We start from the raw sequence: 19,609 nt of genomic DNA, 5'->3' as shown, positions 1-19,609 counted from the left end.
AAATTATATTTTATTTTAGAAAAACGTTTTTATAGAAAATAAAAATGAATAATATAATTTTATAAGTTTATTGTGAAAATTAAATTTCAATTTATAAATTTTGATATTAAAGATATGATATTGGTTTATTTTTTTTACCAAACTTAAAAAGTTAGTATTCTTGTTATTTGTAAAATCTATCCTACATCAAAATAAATCTATCATGCATCTAAAAATGTATCATGCACCTTATATACTTACATAATATAAATGTAAGAAAATAAAACTTACTTGAATTCATGAAGGTCGATTTGTACGATGAATAATATACTGCAATAAAAATAGATGTGTATAATGTTATTCAAACAAATATATATAATAGATTGAGAAAGAAAGAGGAAAGAATTATAATTATACCTAAATAAATTCATTTTTGAATTCAGACTAGAGAGGCGAAACCAAATTCTTGACAAATATCGACAACTCCTTTCGTCGATCCAAGGTCTTCAAATTCCCGTAAAATATCGATTCTTTTAGCATCACCGAAATAAGTTCAATTACAAAACAAGAAAAAATACAAAAGACAAAGTCACACTTATCAATATAAACAGGGGTTTAAGATTCAAGTATCACAGAAATGGAGTTTCATCTAAAAATATACTATAATCATTTATACCTTCAACTTTCTCAAGAAGGAGTGGAATAAAATCTACAATCATCCTCTTTACACCATATATAATACATTCTTCAAGCAATTCATAAGTCTTGAATCATTGGCTTGGAATTCCTCCATGCTATAGATGAAATCAAAATTCAAAATCAGAAAGTTGAAATCAGTGAAGAAAATTGTAATTATCAATAAATTGCATACCCCAGTAGCAACTTTCATTGCATCGGCATCCAATGATGTTCTTCCTATCCCATCATTATTACCTACAAATATCATAAGAGGATATATGACATGAATTGTAAGATATTGGTTTGTGTACTATCATCTATATGTGATGATATTAAAAAATATATATATATATAAAGAGAAACAAATATTTTGTATTCCTTAAACAAGATAAAGATAAAGTTACTTATAATTTATAGTAATGGTCGAAAGAAAGGTACAATAAAGAAATAACACCTTCGATAATTTTTTTCATTTTGTCGTTTAGGATTCTTTTGAAAGCCATAGTCAATACTCCATCACCATGATATTTCAACATCCACGTCTTTAAGAATTGAGAACTTTTAGAAAATTAATGTTAGGTTAAGAAACATATGATATAACTAAAAAATAGTCAGTAGAATTTGAAAGAGAGTATGAAATTACTTTGGATCCAGACTGGTCCTTTAATATGACGGAATGAATATGAATAACAAGGTTCTACTACATTGAAGACGATTAACATTGTGTTCGGCACGATGTTGACCGAGATATCCACGCGCGGAACCGAAAGTTTGCATGCTAAGAAATCACTCTTTACGTAGAGCTTCAAGACAACTAATTTTTGAATCCTAAATTATCCCTTAACCATATTGAACTACTATATTCCTTCATTTCTAGTTAGATTCAAAATTTTAAATATTTTATGTAAAAAATAAATATTGTTTTATGTATTTAAAATTTAATCTAAAATTATATTTTTTTTTATGAAGAACTTATTATTATATATTAAAACTAATTAAAGGAATTGTTTTATTTAAATAAAAAATTTATTTTATTAAATAAAAAATATATAAATTCAATACAAATTTTAATTTAATAAAAATAAGTTGAATGTAAAATTTAAATTATATATCATTAAATAGAAAAAATACAATTTTAATAATTTTAATACAAATTTAATATAAATACGACTTTAATTCATAGTTTAAAATTAGTTATAAAGAATATTAAAAAATATATATTCTATATATAAGAAATATATAATTAAAAAACTAAATAATATATTTTATAGATAAATTATATTTATATAAAAAATTATTATGTTAAAATAATAAAAATTAAATAAGAGTTTAAATTTAATGAAAACAATTTTAACGATGAATTTTTAATTCAAAAGGTAAAGTTATTGATATACATTATAAGAATATTTAAAAATATATATATATATTAATTTTATTATAAGAAATATATAAGTAAGAAAATTAAATAATATTTTATGTATTTAAAATTAAAATTAAAATTATAATTTTTTTATAGAAAAATTACATTTATATAAAAATAATTATTATTATTTGAAAAATATTTGAATTATTGTTTATTAAAAACAATAGTGATAATTTTTTTTTAAAAAAAAATTAGTATATAAAAATTAGGTAAATATAATAAAAAAAATTTTATGTATTTTAAAATTAAAATTATATTTTAATAAAACAAATAATTTAGATGTAAATAAATATAATTTAAAAAAATTAATGCAAAATTTAAATTTAAATTATATTTTGTTTTAAAAAAACGTTTTTTTGTAGAAAATAAAAATAAAAATGAATAATATAATTTTATAAGTTTATTGTGAAAATTAAATTTTAATTTATAAATTTAGATATTAAAGATTTGATATTGATTTATTTTTTTACAAACAAAAAGTTAGAATTCTTATAATTTGCACCATCTAACCTACATCAAAATAAATCTATCATGCAACTAAAACGTAACATGCATCTTATATACAAAGATAATATAAATTTAAGTAAGAAAAGAAAACTTACTTGAACTCATGAAGGTCGATCTCTAAGATGAATAATATACTGAAATAAAAATATATGTGTTTAATGTTATTCAAACAATTATATATAATAGATTAAGAAAGAAGAAAGAATTATAATTATACCTAAATAAATTCATTTAGGAAACCAGACTAGAGAGTTGAAACCAAATTCTTTATAAATATCAACAACTCCTTTCGTTGATCCAACGTCTTTAAATTGCTGAAAAATATCGATAAGACAATTACAAAACAAGAAAAAAGACAAAAGACAAAGTCACACTTTTCAATGTAAACAGGGTTTAAGATTCAAGCATCATAAAAATTGAGTTTCATCTAAAAACAGACTATAATCATTTATACCTTTAGCTTTCCCAAGGAGGAGTGGCAAAAAATCTACCATCATCCTCTTTACACCATATATAATACATTCTTCACCAATTTATAAGTCTTGAATCATTAACTTGGAATCCTTCAGGCTACAGATGAAATCAAAATTCATAATCAGAAAGTTGAAATCAGTAAAAAAAAAATTGATTATCAATAAATTGTATATTGCAGCAGCAACTTTCATTACATCTGTATCAAGTGATGTTCTTCCTATCCCTTTATTATTTACCTACAAATATCATAAGAGAATATATGACATGAATTATAAGATATTTATTTGTCCACTATAATCTATATGTGATGACATTAATAACAATAAATATATAAGAGAAACAAATATTTTGTATTCTTTAAATAAGATAAGGTTACTCATAATTTATATTAGTGGTCGAATGAAAGGTAAAATACGGAAATAACACCTTCGGTAAAAAGTTTCATTTTGTCGTTTAAGATTCTTTTAAAAACCATAGGAAATAATCCATACCCATGATAGTTCCACGACTTTGAGTATTGAAAACCTTTTAGAACATTAATATGTCATGTTAAGAAACATATGATATAACCATAAATAGTTAGTAGAATTTGAATTAGATAATGAAATTACCTTAAATCCAGACTGGTCCTTGAATATGAAAGAATGACTATGAATAACAACGTTCTACTACATTGAAGACTACATTGAAGATGATGTATACCGAGATATCCACGCGCAGAACCAGAAAGTTTGCAGGCAAAGAGGAGATCACTCTTTACGTAGAGCTTGATGACAACTATTTTTTGAAGCCTAATTTGTCCCTTAACCATATCGACTATATTACTTTATTTCCAATTAGATTCAAAATTTTAAGTATCTTATGTAAAATAATAAATATTATTTTATGTATTTAAAATTTAATCTAAAATTATATTTTGTTATGAATAAATTATTATTATATATAAAAAATAATTAAAAATAATAATTATTAAAGGAATTGTTTTATTTAAATATAAATTTTATTTTTTTAAATAAAAATACAAAATTTAATAAAAATTTAAATTTAATTAAAATAAGTTTAAAATATGAAATTTAAATTATATTTGATTAAATGAATATATACAATTTTAATAAGTTTAATGCAAATTTAAATTTAATAAAAATAAGTTAAATATAAAATTTAAATTATATTTAATGAATTAGAAAAAAATACAATTTTAATAATTATTTAAGTTTGTTTATGAATTAACAGATAAATAAAAAATTAATTAATATTTTAAAATAATTTATAAACATTATAAGAATAATTAAAAAAAATAATGAAGTTGAGGTAAATTAAATTTTAATTTTAATAAATTTTATTAAATAGATAAAATGCAAAACAATTTTTTAATAAGTTTAATGATAAATTTAATTACATTGATTAAATTAAAAAAAATATAATTTTAATAAGTTTATTACAAATTTAAATTTAATCTAAAAAATTTAATAAATGTGTTTATGAATTAATGATAAATATTATTTTAATTTAAAATTATTTATGCTTAAATATTTAATAATTATATTATAAATAATAAAAATTAAAGTAATTGTTTTGATTTAAATTATATGTATTTTGAAATTTAAATTTATATTTGATTAAATAAAAATGACAAAATTTAATAAAAAATATGTTTTGAATAAATTTTACAAAAATTTAAATTTTATGAAAATAATTTTAATAAAAAATTTGAAAAAAGTTATATTTGATTAAATAAAAAAATATAATGTTAATAAGTTTAATAATATTTTAAATTTAATAAAAATACTTTAATTCAAAAAAAATATAAGTTTAATTCAAAATTTAAAATTATTTATAAATATTTTAGTATTATTTAAAAAAATAATACTTTTTAATATAAGATATACAAAAAAAATTAAATAATATTTTATGAATTTAAAATTTAAATTTGAAATTGTATTTTATTTTATTTTATTTTATAGAGAAATCATATTTATATATAAAAAAATTATTATTATAATAAACGTAATAAAACTTAAAGTAATAATTTTGATTTAAAAAATATATATTATTATTAATATAAGAAATAGGTATTTAAAAAATAATTAATATTTAACATAAGAAATATATAATTACAAATCTAAATAATATTTAATGCATTTAAAATATATTTTGTTATAGAAAAATTATATTTATATAAAAAATATAATAATAAATATATTAAGAATAATAAAAATTAAAGTAATAATTTTGATTTAAATTTTATGTAATTAAAATTTAAATTATATTTAATTAAATAAAAAAAATTACAATATTAACAAATTTAATACAAATTTAATGTAAATATGCTTTAATTTATAATTTACATTATTTATAAAGAATATTTAAAAAATAAATATTTAAAATTTTTAATACAAATTTAATGTAAATATGATTTATAAAGAATATTTAAAAAATAAATAATATTCTAAATACAAGAAATATAAAAAATACTTGTTATAGATAAATTACATTTATTTAAAATAATAATTTTGTAAAAATAATAAAAAATAATTTTAAATTATATTTAATATTTAATGCAAAATATAAAATATTTTTTTTATGAATTAATGATTAATATAAGTTTAATTCAAAGTTTAAAATTATTTATAAATATTATAAAAATAATATAATAATTTAATGGATATAAATTTTAAAAATATGTTTAATATAAAAATAATATAATAATTTTAATTGATATAAATTTTTAAAATATGTTTAATATAAAAATTAGGTAAATAAAAAAAATTATGTATTTAAAAATTTAAATTATATTTTATTAAAATAAAGAATGAGTATTTAATAAATATAATTTTATAATCTTAATGTAACATTTAAATTTAAATTATATATTTTTTTAAAAAAATATTTCTATAGAAAATAAAAATAAATAATATAATTTTTAAGTTTAATGTAGAAATTAAATTTACTTTAGATATCAATAGAAAATAAAAATAAACCAATATCATAAATTTTTTTTAAATGCATGATAAGTTTAAACTTATCATGCATATAAAAAAGTATTATGTATCTTAAATAGTAAGATAATATAAATTTAAATAAGTTTAAAAAACTTACTTGAACTCATTAAGGTTAATATTTAAGATGAATAATATCCTGCAATAAAAATAGATATTTATAATATTATTCAAACAATTATATGTAATAGATTAAGATAGAAAATGAAAGAATTATAATTATACCTAAATAATCCATTTTCACAATAATCCATTTTCACAACATTGTCAATATCCTTAGTGAATCAGAAAGCTGGAGTGGAATAAATGCTTTCAATAATCCTATTTGCACAATATATAATAATTTATCTGAATGTTTTCTTCCAGGCTATCAATGAAATAAAAAACAAAATCAGAAAGATGAAATCAGTAAATAAGATTTTGATTTTCGTTAAAAACAAAATCATACCGCAGTAGCAACAACTTTCATTGCATCGGCATCAAGCCTATTCTCCCAGCATTAATCACCTGCAAATATCATAAAACATAACCGATACCTATTTGTCCTGTTTTGATTCAGATTTTTGAGAGAGAAACGAAGAATATACCAATATATCAAGTTTGCCGAACTTGGATCTGACTAAATCAACAAGGATAGGAATAGTAGACAGATCTGCAACATCAAGCTGATGGAAGATGACAAGTAGTTCATCTCCATCTCCTCCTCCGGTAAGTACTCTTTTTAAGATTAAATTCCTCTTTTTTCATCTCTAACGGTCAGAATCACCGTTATGCCTTTGAAAGTCAACTGTCTGCATATTTCTAATTCAATTCCTCTGTTCGCCCTGTTACGATCAAATGCATTGTAATTTCTTTAGGTTTTCAATCAACGATTAACTAAATAGAATAAATTATGCTTTGTAATTTCTTGTTTGTTATAAGCAAGAAAGAATCTTCTCATACCTCTTCGTTTCAGTGTCCCGGGCATAGGACAGGTGAAATAATCTTTCCTTTTTCCAAAGAAAAATGCACCGACACCAGCCGATTCAAACATCATCTGATAAACTAATAGAAAAATTAATGCAATAAGTCAGGGCATATGCATATATATTATGAGAAACAGTATGCATTTAGATAAAACAATTCAGATGAACATAAAGAAAACCATTATTACAACTAAATAGAAATACGGCAGGCATCGCTTCCCGAAAGGAACACCCGTACCGATTGAAACATCATAAACCCTAATTGATCGGATATTACAACAACAAATCTCCTTTTCCAACTAATCCAATATAATTGATGTAATTAGAAGAAACAGTTCATGAATTTTAACAGATAAACAAAGAAATTCTTCTTTTGAGAAAAAAAGGTAACCCTAAAAGTTCAAATCCCAGAAAGTAAAAAGTTGATCATGTCAGTTCTTATATGATTGATTTCTTATTCAAACCATCATTTTCAACCTAATTCAGTCGAACATTACAGACAAGAATCATAACTCACCGGTTTTCCATTCGAGAACGAATCAGAAAGATCACGGCGCCGTGAACCAGTAGCGGATCCAATACGACGGGACATGGATCCATTATCAAACCTCTGAGATGTGAGCCGCTGCCGATGCTGTTGTACGACGATCTGTCTATGTAAATTTTACTCTTCCGTAAGCATTTTCCGATTACTAATTCCACCGGTAACTCCCCTGCTTCTGGAAGTTTTTACACCGCCAAGCAAATGATTCGATTTCTCTAGATGCTTCGGAGGAGGAGAGAAGCCGTCGTCGGTGGAGTGGACGTGTTCTTGAAGAATGGGAAATATCTGAATCCGATTTGCGGAAGGGGGTTCAAGGGGTTTCAGGATTTGGATATATATAGTTCCTATATAAATCGACAAACGGCTACGGTTTAGGATTTCGAATTCCAATGGATTCAAATTATCTATTATCTATTATCTATTATTATAATATTAATTCCTATGAATTCAAATTATCTAACAATAATAATAATTTGTAAAAATAAATAAATAAATAAATATATATATATCTATATAATCAACTAAGTATATTATTATATAATTTTAATATTAACTTAAAATTATATTTACGATTTTATCAAAATTTAGGTATCATACTCTATATTTAATAATATATATTTCAATTATTAATTATTATAATAAATAATAAAATCATAATAATAATACAATATTTATAATATATTAGATAAATAACTATCATGTCTAACTAATTAAATTATTTTAAAAATTATTAATTTTAGTATTAAATCATCTATCAGTAAATGGTTCAACTTAAAAAAAAAATTATTATAATAAATAATAAAATCATAATAATAATACAATATTTATAATATATTAGATAAATAACTATCATGTCTAACTAATTAAATTATTTTAAAAATTATTAATTTTAGTATTAAATCATCTATCAGTAAATGGTTCAACTTAAAAAAAAAATTATTATTTTTATTTATAAATAGTTAATTCTTATTCATTCAAAAAATAATTATAAATATGAAAAAAAATAATTTATAAATAATACAAAATAAAACGTTAAATAATATGATAAAAATAAAAACTAAAACTAAAATTCTTAGGTTTAAAATTTAAACTTCGTAAAATTTTTTGTTGACGTGACTTCAAATACGAAGTCGTTTAAGGTCTATAACAATGAGTAAGAATGTATAATAAACTGAACAAACTAATCGGCGGTGTCGAAAAATCGAGTCGATAAAATGTTTACAAAATATTTTGAGGTAGAGTGAAAATTATTTTTGTGTTGATAAATGACGCCAAAATTTTTTATCTAAAATCATAACTAACCATCGCCGAAATAATGATAAATTAAAAAAAAAAATTCAATGATGGACACATATAAAAGAGCGTCCAAATGAAAGATTAGTTTAATAACTTTTAATTAAATAAAAAAAGAAATAACTATAGATCTTACAATTTTATCTCATTTGTCCTTAAAAAAGATTGACACAAACTCAAAAAATGACCACCAAAGATAATTAACAAATATGAACATCGAACGACCTAACAAAAAGGTAGAATATTATTTGAATTAAAAAAATTCGGGATGACAAATCCGATACAACTAAATAATATACCAAATTAAACAAAATAAAGCATAAATTCAAATATAAGTACTAAAAAATAATAATAAAGAAGCTATGAAAACGAGAAAGAAAATAACTATTGTTTATTTTTTTTAAAGGAAATAAAATTAATTAACTTAAATTAAGATCCTTAAGCCTCTGTTTGGTTGGAGGTACAGTACTATAGATATAGGATAAAAATATCTACAGTAAAATTAAATTAATGTTTGGTTAAAACAAATTATATCTACAGTGTTTATTAAAGAGTATAATTTATACCTAAAATGAGGTATAAAATTGTAACATGTATCACAATGTATAAATTTCTAACCTTTACTAATTTTTATTTTTTTTAAAACTCATTCTTGTCTTTAACCAAAATTATTGTCTTTTTCATCCTCGGACGTGAAAGTGGACTTAGTTACCCCATTGATGAAAGCTATCCTTTAAAATGTAAACAGATTTTTTAATTTTTCATTCTCTTGACCAATAATCTCTGAAGTGAAAAGAGATATAAAAAATAAAATAATTATTTATTTAAGAAATGTTTAACAAAAAAAAATATACAAATAAGTTAAAACAATAAGTTTCTTAGTTAACTCTTCGATGAAAACGTTTCACTACAATTTTTTTTGGTAGTAAGCACAAAATATTTAAATGCATTTTTTTATTATGTTAGATTACATTAATTAAGTCAGATTTGTTTTTGTCGGTTTTGTTTTTAGATAGTCTTATTTTCAAGTAATATAACAAACTTTTATTTTTATCTTGAACTTTTATTTTTATCTTGGTAGGTACCTAAATTCTTATTAAGTCTCCTCAACATAGAACGATCTATTGAGATTCGTTTATTTGTGATTTTTTTATTATATATTTAATAGTATTAATTATTAATAAACAATTTATTTAATTATAGGAAATATAATATATTTATAAAGAAATTATATTATCATATAGCATTATTAAATATTTTTAAACTAATATTTTTCATTAGTTTAAATATAATTAATAATAAATATTAAAATAATTTATATAAATAAAAGAATAAAATAGTCTTTAATTATTTTTACTATTTTTTTATACCACAAACCAAACACAAAATTATAAAATTTATATAATTTATATCACTTTTATTATTTCAACCAAACACTAAGAATCTATATAATTTATATATCTTAATAACCCTATACAAATTATACTCAAACAACTTACATAGTACCATGAACCAAAACGCTCAATTAATTGTATCACCTAATTGTACTAAAAAATGCACATTGTTGTTGGTCTCAATCACACCGTTTAGAATCCGTCTAGATTGAACGTGGCAGGCTTGTATGATCATAGAGCATGTTCAACGAAGATCACGCTCATCATCGAGACAATCAAATCTCAGATCTCTCCTTTTTCACGTGACTGGAGACCTGTCCTTATTTCTTAGAGAGAAAGGTTTTCCAATTTTGCCGTAAAAAACCGGAAAGGTGAAACAATCACATCCAGACGCTTTTACGAATTTCCTCCATTATTTATTCATCTTTTCATACTGTTTACCGCTATTATATATTTTAGTATTCAGCACTTACTGCACATGGTTGGCCGTTATGTGAAAGAAAAGTCTTCATCCTCGTTTAAATGATCTGTACGTATACATACTTCTTTTCTCTCTTATCTCTCGCAATCGTTGTGACTTTTATTCATCATTAACTCTTCGTGGCATGTTGTGAATTCCAAATGTCTCTTTCAGGTTTGTAAACATTTGCTTCAATCGAGTCTAGATCTGGAGTTCATTTTGCATTCTACTTGCTTGATTGAATCTCTTGATTCTATGTAACGATATCTGTTACTTTCCGTATTAATTTGAGTGGCTGATTATTATATTAGGTTTTATCTTAGAAGATTTCAAATCCAGTTACAAATGAATGAATTAATCCTCCGTTTGTGCTGTGAATCTATTTCTTTGTTTGTTTCTATGGCGGATGTCTAACAACATATTGAGTTTATTTGTAATCCATATGAGATGACATTGAGAAACATATGTAATCTGAACTTTGCCTTGAGAGATTATAAAAATTCATTGGCAATTTATTTGTATGATTCTGATTCAGATTCAGAAACAATCTAATCGATAGAAACAAACATATCACGCAATTAGACTATGAATATCACGTTTGGGCTCAAGTCTCTTCCCATCGAGCCAAATTGATACATCCATTGTTCTCCACTAGGTGAGGACAACAATGAAGTTGAGGAAATGAATGATTCAGAGCCAGATGTCTGATGATTGATTGGGAGGAAAGGCTTACTTGCAAATGGGGATTTAATCTCGTACCAAATGTGAGGAAATAGGCTAAATGTCCATTAAGTTTGGTCTTTTCTGAATTCATTACCACAAATGACATGAGGTGTACATAATTGGTTGTATTTCTATCAGCCTCCTATGATTATAGTTTGAATGAAACTTTCATTATATATCATAATTATCTTATCTGCATTGATAATTAGATGACCATTTTTTAAATAGGCTTTTATTTGCCAAATAATCATATGTGGTTTAATGTCTTTGATAAGATAAATTTTTCTTTAAAAGACAAAATTTTCCTCAAATTTTGTCAAAATTTTTCTAAAATTCTCAAATCCGGCCAAACAAACTTTTAAAACAACCGGCCTACTTCTTACTTCTTACATGATTTTGAATATTTTAAATAAAATAATCAAAAAAGGAGAAATTGTTAGATAAATTAGACCGGTTAAAATAAGAACTTAACAAAAACAAATTTCATGTGCAGGAACGGTCAAGAATCTGACCGGTCAAGAATCTAACCGGTTATAAGAAGAAGCAAATGACGTATCCAAAACCGGAAAGTTATCCAGTTAACCTGAAGCTATGAACAACCGGTAGACATCCTAAACCGAAATGAAGTATCTAACCGGAAAAACCAATGAAGAGACTACTTAGAGAAAGAAAGTCAAGATTATCAAATTAAGTACAATCTACAAATTGGTGCAAACGAACACTTTGAGTATCTGCGGAAGATGATATCAAAGGAACAGACTGTGACATTGCCATATCCATACAAGTCTGATGATACTCTAAAGGCTGCAGAAGATTGCCTGAAGAAACAGTTACCATTTTGGTACAAGTCAAAGGTGCAGTCTTCCAGATACAGGCAACCGGCCAACCGGCAGTTGCCATATTAAGTAAAAGACAAATGAAGCCGGTCTGCTCCATGCCTTGGAAGCTTAAACCGCAATGCGGAACCTCTGCTCAACCAATCAGATTCAAGGATTACCCTGAAGGTATCCGTTGAAGAAATGTGACCGTTGACACATTTCACCTATAAAAGAAGGAGCTGAAGAGGAGTAAATGCAGTTCTAGTGTGACAATAATTCAAAAAAATTAAGAGATGCAACATTTAAGAGTGCCAACAACCAAGAAGTTACAAGTTGTGTTTATCTCTCTACAAGATTCAAAGTCTAAGTGTGTATTTGAAGTGTGATTACAATTTCTGTGAGAATTGTAAGAGTGTTTATTGAGCAATAAATAAGTCTTGATCGTGTATTATGTTTGTGTATTCCTTAGTGAATATACTTCTTGTGGTTCGTTGTGCTGTATCGGACACTAACCAACCGATAGTGGTGTCCGGTAAGAAAACAGACCTAAAACCGGAATACAGGCCACTTTGTGAAATTTTCTCAAAGTCGGTCCAAGGAAAAGGAGGCAACTACAACGGCCTAACAAGCTCGAAGATTGAGATGTTGGCCGGTTTGGTTAGAGGTATTCAAATCAACTAGGCCAAGGTCGTTTTCTCCAACCTTTGTGAGATGGTAGATCCGACCTCCAAACGCTCTCGGGGATATGCCGTTCCGCTCGGCAAGCTGATGCACCACTCCAATATCGAAAACGACCCAGGTGTTCTTATACCTTCCAGCAAGATAATAAGATCTACCCATTTTCTGAGAACAACGGTTCGACCGAGCAGAGCGAAGGCCTCAACCGCTAAACAATCATCCACTCGCCTTAGGAAATCGCAGCCTAAGAAGAAGGCACCGAAGGTAGAACAATCCGGAAGCAAGGCGGTTCCCCACACATCCGGATCGGCTAATATTCAAGCCAACATTCCTAATCCAGAGGATTCCGCATCTAGATCCAACCGCACCTACTCCAACGACACCGAGCAGAATCGGTCTAACAAAGGAAAAGGGAAGGTCGTCGATGAGGAAAATCCGGCCACAAATCTTAATGATAAAATCGGTCTAGTCAGACAACCGGAGGCACACGAAACCGCAAACGACGACATTCAACAACTAGGAGATGGTCTTGTCTCACAAATAATAGAGCAACTCTTCAAGTAGGCTCATGTTGTGAGCGATGTTTACTATTAGTGGGCTCTCCAACGAGTGGAAGTCGGTTATGCCGACATGTTACCAGACTGTCCCGCTCATCAGAAATGGGAAAAACTGGTGGAAATAGAGAGGTCGGAGTTCGAACTGACGAAAACAAAGAGCGTTGTTACCGCTCTTAGAAGAGGAATGATGGTTAAAATGCACGCCCGATTAAAAGAAATCACCGGCCACATCCTTCACCTTCAGGAACAGAATGTCCCTGAAGAGGACAAAAACCAGCTCGATGCAATAGTGCTGGAGATGTTAACGGTTAAGGAACAAGAGCTGACCGATGAGATGACGCGGTTGGAATCGGAAGCCGGTCATCAAGAAGCTTCACACTTTTCAAGATCATAGGTAATCTACTCACCGATCGGCCTGGGTCTCCACAAACTGATAAATCACCGGCGCCTGTATTGACCGAGGACCACGTCAAGGGATATATCGAGGAATTTTGTCAAGATTCCATCATCCCATGGCAGACTAAAATGAAAGAAAGGGCGAAGAAATCCAACCGGTTGATTGAGTCTACCGGTGAAATGCTCAACTCTGCGATCCAACGGCTTACAGCCGTTGAAGAGAATTACGGTCTAACCGACTAGCTAATCAGCTCCACGACCAATAGAACTATGACTCTGGAGGACAGTCTTGCTCAAACCGACCAGCGGCTCGGTTCAACGGATCAGAGGATAACGACTCTTGAAGAGAATCACAATCAAAGGTTGGCATTTCTTGAAGAGGGTCATTATCAATCCGGTATCCAGGCTGGCTCGATACTTCAAAGAATGATAGCACTTGAAGAAAAGCATGCGCTGACCGAAGCCTCGCTACAAGCGATCTCCGAACAGCTTGCGGAAATGGTTGCGGCCAAGCTAGCGGCCGACGAGGCGCTTGAGAAAGAGAATGAGATCGCGACCCAAAAGCTCCGAGAGGATGAGAATGAAAATATGCGGATTATGAAGGAAAGGGAACAGGCGGATGCAAGCCTGGCCCAACACGTTCAAGTGGTTGAAAATGCTGCACCGGAACAAGCTGTACAAGCAAATGAGGACGCGGCTCGGCTAATCCAACAACAGTTGATAGTAGATGAAATAGAGGAAAGAAATCAACAATCCAATACGGCTGCTCCCTCAACCGGACCGGTCACCAGAAAGAGAAAGGCCTCCAAGAAGATAGGGGCTAAACGAAATCAACAACTATTGGCTGCCATTGCGGAACCGACCAATGCTCCTCCAATCAACCCGGTCTCACCAGAAGTTGTAGAAGTTGAGGATGAGGCTATACCGCTAATAAAGAGAGCGCGGTGCGTTAATGTGCTTCCACTCAGATCGGTCCCTTCACAAGCTTCACCAACCACCGGTACCTCGGGCGGTCAAGCATCTTCCTCCGGACTTGGCATCGATCCTTGCAATCCGGGAAAGGGAGTGATGGCTGAATACCTCAAGAGATATATGCCTAAAGACAACAAGAATAGGGAATAGACTTTCAATTATCTGTTCTTTATGTCAACTTTACAATATTTCCTATTTATATATATATATATAGTATTTTTGGAAACCGGCCTACATTTCACTTCTTAGATGATTTTGAATATTTTAAATAAAATAATCAAAAAGGGATAAATTGATAAGATAAATTTTTCTTTAAAAGACAAAATTTTTTCTCAAATTTTGCCAAAATTTTTTCTAAATTTTTTTCTCAATATTTTTCTCAAATCCGGCCAAACAAACTTTTAAAACAACCGGCCTACTTCTTACTTCTTACATGATTTTGAATATTTTAAATAAAATAATCAAAAAGGGAGAAATTGTTAGATAAATTAGACCGGTTAAAATAAGAACTTAACAAAAACAAATTTCATGTGGAGGAATGGTCAAAATCTTTGAACGGTCAAGAATCTAACCGGTTAGAATAAGAAGCAAATGACGTATCCAAAACCGGAAAGTTATCCGGTTAACCTGAAACTATGAATAACCGGTAGACATCCTAAACCGAAATGAAGTATCTAACCGGAAAAACGATGAAGAGACTACTTAGAGAAAGAAGTCAAGAATATCAAACTAAGTACAATCTACAAATTGGTGCAAACGAACACTTTGAGTATCTGCGGAAGATGATATCAAAGGAACAGACTGTGACATTGCCATATCCATACAAGTCTAATGATACTCTGAAGGCTGCAGAAGATTTCCTAAAGAAACAGTTACCATTTTGGTACAAGTCAAAGGTGCAGTCTTCCAGATACAGGCAACCGGCCAACCGGCAGTTGCCATATTAAGTAAAAGACAAATGAAGCCGGTCTGCTCCATGCCTTGGAAGCTTAAACCGCAATGCTGAACCTCTGCTCAACCAATCAGATTCAAGGATTACCCTGAAGGTATCCGTTGAAGAAATGTGACCGTTGACACATTTCACCTATAAAAGAAGGAGCTGAAGAGGAGTAAATGCAGTTCTAGTGTGACAATAATTCAGAAAAATTAAGAGATACAACATTTAAGAGTTCCAACAACCAATAAGTTACAAGTTGTGTTTATCTCTCTACAAGATTCAAAGTCTAAGTCTTTATTTGAAGTGTGATTACAATTTCTGTGAGAATTGTAAGAGTGTTTATCGAGCAATAAATAAGTCTCGATCGTGTATTGTGTTTGTGTATTCCTTAGTGAATATCCTTCTCGTGGTTTCGAGAAGAAGAGGTGACGTAAGAGTTTTATCTTCGAACATCCATAAAAAACTGTGTCTTGTTCTTTACTTTCTGCCGGTTCTGTTTTCTAACCGACTCACACTGTTATAACCGAATTACATTATTCTAACCGATTCACTAAACCTCAAACCGACCTCTTAATCTCCAAACCGATATTCTCCAAAACCTATCTCTATTCATCCTATGTGTGTGTTGCTTCAGTCTGAAACAAACCACTTCCGCACTTGAACTCGGTTCAAGGGTTTGTGATAGTCTGTGTAGTATTGAAACCCGGTGTTAATCTCTAACCGGATTAAACACCAACTGTTGAGTGTTGTCAGAAAGCGTAAACTGGCCAGACCCCGGTTCCCCACTCCCGATCTAGATCCTAATAGTCTTGTCCATTGGGTCTCATATACAGAGTGCATCAAGACTGATAATGACAGATTCTACTTTCAACTGACATATATAGATTAGGAGGTACAATTTTTCTTTGTGTTTCAATAAGCAATGTCATATAATGCCATCTCATTTTGTGATCGAGTTTATTTTGTTGTCATCGACACGAAAGAATCAGAGAAGCTGAGCTCGGTTCACATAATGTAAGGTCCCATGGGATTACAGTGACGAGGATCCACTTGCATGATTGACTCATTTTATTGCTTCTTGGTGTGATATATTATGTTTTGAATACAATCAGTCCGTTCTATCGGTTTGTTGAGAAGGATATTATGTCTGACCTCAAGTATTCTTTGAAAGATAATACAGTTCCTCCATGGGCTGTTCCAGTATGTTTTTTTCTATTATTTTTATTTAGAGAAATATTTATAGGTCGTGTAACTTATGAATAGTGTTCCTTTCCATTGCTAGATATATGCAGTTATTTTTCCTATCTTGATTTTTCTAAGAGTTTATTTACGTAGGAAGGATGTATATGATCATGCAACTTTAGGTAAAACTGAAATCCTTACTTTATGTTCCTTGTGTGAAATGTTAGGTTTATAAGCTTTGAGAAAAAAAAAACAGTCCTACTTTTTTCTGTCCTCGTCACGTCTATTCTAACAAATGCGATAAAGGATGATGTTGGTCGGCCTAGACCCGACTTCTTCTAGCGGTGCTTCTCAGATGGAAAGGATGTATGTATTTTACTCAATTTCTCTAGATAATGGCTTCATTTATAAATACCAAGTTCAGTTTACAGTTCATATCTAAATGATAGGACATAAATAATTTTAAATGAAATGAATATGGAATATACGGTTTTCCTATTAAGAATCCTTAATTGAAGTGGAGGTAGGTCTGTGGGGATCGTGCTATCTTACACACCATGGAACAAATCCCGATTTAATTTTTTTTATAGAATCTGCGGTTTTATCTTAAAAATATTCTAAGTGTGGTGTCTCATGTCTTACTGTTAGGCTTATGATTTGATTAGAAATGTTATTTGCCATGGAAACAAACATGTGATAAAGGAAGGGCATAAAATTTTTCCAAGTGGCCATACTTCGGGTAAGTATCTTATTGATATTCAACGAAAATAGTCCTCCAATACTTTACTCAAAATCTTATTAATTTCTTGTTGTAGTATTCTTTGCCAGTATTCTTTGCCGGTCTAGGATTAATGTTGTTGTATTTATATAGAAAGATCAAGGTGTTTGACCGAAGAGGACATGTAGCAAAATTGTGCATCTCTTTTACCCTGCTACTTGTTGCATCACTTGTTGGTGTCTCTCGAGTTGACGACTACTGGCACCACTAGCAAGATGTGGCAGTAGGAGGTATACTAGGTGAGTTCATTGTGTGTTATGTTTATCAATTACTATTTGAGACTTGAACTTAGTTTTCTTTTGGCATATAATGCTAGTACATTAGCCATTTGGGGCTTTTTTCAAGGAAGAAGAGATTAATGTTTCTTTTTCTAAACTAATAAAATATCTAACACTAAATAATTTCGTGAAAAAAGAATGTCGGTTAGGAAAAAGCGCCCCAAATGGCACACATGTTAAAAGTTTGAACATCATCTTGTAGTTCAAAGTTCAAACCCCATATGTTAAAAGAGGTCCAAGTTCAAGCCCCAATTTTAATAGCTTTGAGACTTGTTTGATGAGGTGTTATTTAGTCCTTGTTCAATATGGGTTTTTGAGATTAATATAAAATAACCGAATATCTCATCATCAATATACTCTTTATTCATTAAATTATAACCGTAAGACTAATGTCCTTTTACCCAACTAACCGAGTTTTCAATAGCTTACGGTTGAAGTGTCCATATGACGACAGTGGTGAGTTACTCTACTAGCCTCACACCCCTTCCAGAGATTATTTTCAAAAAAGAAAATGTTAATTGTCTTATATAGTAAAAAGGTTATTTATCTGCAGGTATGTATTGGCTACATTCTGCTATCTTCAGTTTTACCCGCCTCCATACCTTGTTGAAGGTATGTCTAATTAGGGTTGTTGTGCTACCACATAAGTATTCACAACTAAAACAGAGCATTTTCTTCGTGAATATATTATCATCCCATTACAGGTTCGGGTTCTTATGCCTACTCCAAAATGAGGGAGAAATCACGCAGTCATAATCGCTCAGTTAGTAGTGTTTTCACACAAAATGAAAATGAAGTATCGGGAAATACTCTAGTTGAAGATGATCATCACCATAATTTCTTAGGGATTGGTTTATCAGGAAATTCTAGTTTGGCAGTTAATGACTTATAACAGGGAATAATGTATAGTTAGTTATATACGTGCATTATTTGATGGTCAATTGATAGCTAACTGTTTTTTATTGTTTTTTTTCATTGAATCGTAGCGATGGCAGGAATTCACAGCCGCTTCACATCAATGGAGGCCAAGAGATCCAAAATAGATGAACTCGGTGGTAGTTAGGTTAACATATGGTTTTTATTTAGAGTTATTAGTTTATTTGGTTTTTATAGTTAGCCAGAGTTATTAGTTTATCTATGAAACATGTTAATATATTTATATGGGTAATTATTTTATCCAGCATTTATTTTATTATTTATTATTTATTATTTATAATTCAAATTAAATTGTTAGGTGTTCAAATTAGATTTTAAGATTAGGAAACTATTTTATTGGACAAGACATGGTTCAATTATTATTATTGTTAATGAACGGTATAATGACAATATTTATATACTTTTTTTGATAATCTTAATTATACTCACATGTCATAATATATAAACAAATTTTTTTTAATACTCTTATAGGTAATAGTTTATAAAAAAATTATTTAATTTCATTGATTTGAACTTGCATCTTAAAAACTAAATAATATTATTAAAAATTTGGCAACAAAATTTTAGGTTAAATTTAACAAGTTATCACCTCTTTTCAAGAAATTGAGAAATATTGAAATAATAATTTTTTCTTCTAC

The 19,609-nt window shown here is 28.3% G+C and overlaps 1 pseudogene; it reads left to right on the top strand.

Moving 5' to 3' along the window:
• The first annotated feature begins 15,525 nt into the window (after positions 1–15,525).
• Positions 15,526–18,927, top strand: LOC124931289 (annotated as a pseudogene).
• Positions 18,928–19,609: the final 682 nt, after the last annotated feature.

Source organism: Impatiens glandulifera, chromosome 1, assembly GCF_907164915.1.
Source record: "Impatiens glandulifera chromosome 1, dImpGla2.1, whole genome shotgun sequence".
Classification (NCBI taxonomy): Eukaryota; Viridiplantae; Streptophyta; class Magnoliopsida; order Ericales; family Balsaminaceae; genus Impatiens; species Impatiens glandulifera.
This window is presented reverse-complemented; position numbering and strand designations above follow the sequence as displayed.